At 52.5% G+C, this 3,997-nt stretch overlaps 1 long non-coding RNA gene across 1 annotated transcript; it reads right to left on the bottom strand.

Moving 5' to 3' along the window:
* LOC147580865 (uncharacterized) lies at window positions 1-1,980 on the bottom strand. The gene is made up of 3 exons (XR_015250787.1): window positions 1,786-1,980; window positions 1,122-1,182; window positions 1-214 (listed from the first exon to the last, which is right to left on the bottom strand). It is a non-coding gene; the product is annotated as an uncharacterized LOC147580865 (long non-coding RNA).
* Window positions 1,981-3,997: the final 2,017 nt, after the last annotated feature.

Here is a 3,997-nt window from a genome sequence, read left to right as displayed (position 1 = left end):
CCACCCTGAGTTCTCCTCACCCTCCACCTCTGGCTCATTGGGCTCCATGTGTCCTAGCTATGAGAGGAAAACAGACGTATGGTGCTCCAGGTGTGAGCCCAGCATGTTAAGCCCCACATATGCCAGCAGCATCTTCAGGCAGGGAAATTCTGCAGGTTGGAAAAAATCCTCAGGGGAGTGGTCCATCCAGGTGCCCAGAATGGAGAAGATGGCCCTGGAGATACAGAAGTGGGCAGAAGAATCAAGACTGATGTCTCAAGGCACCCAGTGGGAACCTGGGCTCCTATGCCTCCAGCTGTCCAGAGGCTGGTCCTACTCCTTGTCCACCTCTGATTTGGCACTCCTGCTAAGATAGTCCTGGTCACTGAGGAGAGTCTGGCAAAAAGCCATTATGAATGGGAGCCCTTGACCAATGATGGGGCCATCTCTGTCCTTCTGGGAGAAGGACTCTTTGCTCTGTCTGCCTGCCTACTTCCTGCTGGAATTCAACTCCATGTGGGCAGGGAGGGGTGGTGTCTGGTCGGTTCATTGTCCTCACTGCATACACCAGTGCTCCATGAATATCGGAACAAATAGGAAACAAAGGAACCCGTCTCTCAGCAGGGCTTCTCAGGACCCTCCTAATACCTCAAACTTTACCTCCTCCGCCTACATCTTGCTTTATTCACTTCGCATCCATGTGGGTGTCCCCCCACTGACTCTAATCTCCCACAAGGTGGGGGACATCTGGTCCCTGAGCCCTCACTGGGTCTCCGAAGCACTTGCTGAGCATCCACCGTTGAAGTGCCACCAGATTGGTGAGTGTGATGCTCCCCACACCCTTTGTTCTGGGTCCCAGGATGGGGGTGGAGGCAGGACTGGGAGTGGGAAGGGATGGGGTTGGACTCTCTTAGGAGGTGACTCTGTCCTCTGGCCCCCTCTGCTGTCCCACTGTGCCCACACCTCATCTACAGCTCTCCAAAACCCCTCTCCTCTTCCAGGAGAAGCACTCAGACCTTTGCCCGCTCAAAGGAATCACAGATGTGTGGGATACAGGGTCCAGAGCCCTTCCAACTCACCGCCCCCCCCCGCTGCCCTCTTGGAGGGGGAAGACCCTCCTGCATTGTCTAAAGCCCACTCACATTTTCTGCTGCTCCAGGGGTCTGCCATCTTCATCCCATTTCATGAAGGATGCATCCATACCTAGAGGAGGCCAGGAGGGCATCATATCACCTGTCCTGTGTATGCTACCTCTTGTCATACCTAGTGTCACTGACTCCTGTGTGGAATGGAGCCCTAGAGGGCAGGGTGTTGTCTGCTCTGTGCCTTGGATGACAGTCAACTCCTAAAGAAGTGCCTGCATCTGGTGGAGCTTCCTGTATGTTTGATGAATGAATGGGCCTCAACTAGCACCATCAGATATCTGAGTGGGTCTGGGGCCACCTGCTCACCCCCAGGGATCCCTGCTCTGGTCTCAGCCAGGATTCAGACCCCCAGATGGAGCCTCAAATCTCCTTTTCAAATGGGAAAATGGCCCAGCTCAAGACCTGGTGACACTGACAGATGAGGCAGAAACATCATCATGGGGAAGGGGACAATAATAACCCAGCACAGCCACAGCCCTGCCAGCAGACCATTCCACAATGCCAGGTGCACTTTCTCTGCAGGGCCCCACTGGGTCCCTATAATAACTCTGCCCCCATCTGAGGAACAGACTGAGACTTGGGGAGGTTTGGTGACATTCCCAAGACTCAAAGCCTGTAAGTGGCCAAATTCAGTGGGGCTGTGGAGAGGCAGGGTGCTCACCTTGGAATCAACAGATCCAGCACCTTTTCAGTAGTGGAAAAGTTCTGTACATGTCCAGGAACATGGAGACATGGCAGGGGGCGGTGGTCTCTGCCCAGGAAGACAGGCACTGGGTGCTACACTTGCTTATCCAGCAAGCCTGCCTGGATGGTCCACACCACACTGGTCTCATTCTTATTCACGGTTGAGGCATTTTTACCCTGAGGTGGAACAGAGGAGGGACACGGAGTCAGGCAGCACACTGGCCACCAGGAGGGTTAGGGGACAGAATGCAGAACAAATCCCCAAGCCTTCAGTGGCTTGTGGCAAGACTGAAACATAGGTACCCACAGTAGGAAAAAGGATTTTGTCGTTAAAACTAGAATTTGAGGTGGATAGTGATTGAACATGTGAGTATTTCTGGTCACATTGTTAGCTGAATATTGACAGCACCTCCCTGCATTAACAGCATCATCCGTGTGATTTCTGACAACACAGCCCATTCTAGAGATGAGAAGGCAGAGGCATTTCCTGGGGTTAGAGAGATTAGGATGATAGGTCATGTAGGATGTCCAGTGAGCACTGTAACATGGCAACAAAAGGGAATCATGTCAAAGTCCCACATCAGTGAAGAGCTAAATGGGTGTGGTAACCCATCTCCCTTCTGGAATGTTGTATAGCCCAGACAGGCCCCTACTCGTGACCTGGAGGAGCCTCAGGGATGTGTTCCTTGGCAACCAAACTGCAGAGCAGCAGACAAAATACCATGAGCCCCATGTCCCTTCTGGCAAAAATCTCCCTACTCATGATGATCATGTGCCAGATTTGGAGAAGGTGTGCAAGGATGGTCAGGCCAACAGGGACACCTGGGAACAAGAGTTAGGAAAATACTTATAACAGTGAAAAAATGCTCTAGACCAGATGGGATGTGAAATGACTTCAGGTCTCTTTTCTGATATTCCTACAAATAAGTGGACAGTGACTTTGCATCTGGCCATGGCAGGGGCCGGGCTGTGAAGGCAAATTTGAGGAGGATTTGGGGATCCAGATTCATCTGCGAGCAGAAGTCTACAAGGGGGCCCAGGGGAGTACCAGTGTGGCTTCTGGGCCCTGGGATCTTTTTGCTACATCTGGGCCCTGGCTGTTGGGTCTCCCTGGTACCTGCACTCCCCCTGAGCCGGTTCGGTGCTGCATCCTGTTGGTGGTGTGGGGCATATTCCTGTCCTTCACGGAAGTTGAGCAGAGGATCTCATCACTCAACTCCTGCCCCATCTCTGGTGTGCAGTTCTGTAAAGACAGTGCAGCAGATAGGCAGGAGGCCTCAGAGTCCTGACTGGCTGCCTTTACTGGCCCTCAGACTCCATTCCAGACACACTACACCACAGTGTGCACAGACTTCCACCAAGGAGGAAAAAGATACATGCGCAAGGACCTTGGATTAACCCTTGCACAGGAAAGAAGCACCTCAGGAATCCCTTTTCCACCCTACCCACCATGACATTGGTGTGGACATGATGGGGCCACCAGGTTATCCACTGCCCTCCAACCTTCTCTAGCCCCGGGCAGGACCTCCTCACATGTCCCTCTTTCCCTGAAACTGAAGAGGAGGGAATGGGGCTGCCCAGGGATGGCTCGAACAGGTGGCCTGAACTGAACTTGCCTTCCCTAGGCTGCTCTGTATTACTTTACGGGGCTTTCAGATAAACAGCCTGAGGCATTGGTAACGAGGGTTGAGCCAACATCCACATCATCTGAAACATCTTCCCCACTGGGGTCTCTGGAAGCCAGAGCTCCAGAAAGAAAGAACAGCAAGAAAACATTTTCTACTATCAAGTGTCTCCAGCCAAGTGAGCCTGGTGTGGGACTATACGATAATATGTGTGCCTGGTTATGGGGATTCCAAGTTCTCTTGGGGTCTCAAGGCAGTAACTTCACTGCCTAGGATCACCTACACGAGTCCCCTCCAGGGATAACACCTATGCAAATAGAGCCCTGGGCTGCCGGCTTCTCACCCCTTTTCTCCATGAAATGTCTCATCTGCACACAGTTACACCAATGCACTACTCTCTACAGTCCCCTGGGAAGGTCTGGGGGCATCCGGGTCCCACCTTTGAGACACATCTAGGTTCAGACACAAGTCTTCATTCTTACCTGATTTTGACCCTGGATAAGCCATTGTGCCTCTCAGGGATGGTCTGTGTCCTTCCTGTGCAATGGAGATTATTCTAGCATG

The sequence above is a fragment of the Puma concolor genome, chromosome B2 (genome assembly GCF_028749965.1).
Source record: "Puma concolor isolate L17-30 chromosome B2, mPumCon1.1.hap2, whole genome shotgun sequence".
In the NCBI taxonomy this organism is placed as follows: Eukaryota; Metazoa; Chordata; class Mammalia; order Carnivora; family Felidae; genus Puma; species Puma concolor.
This window is presented reverse-complemented; position numbering and strand designations above follow the sequence as displayed.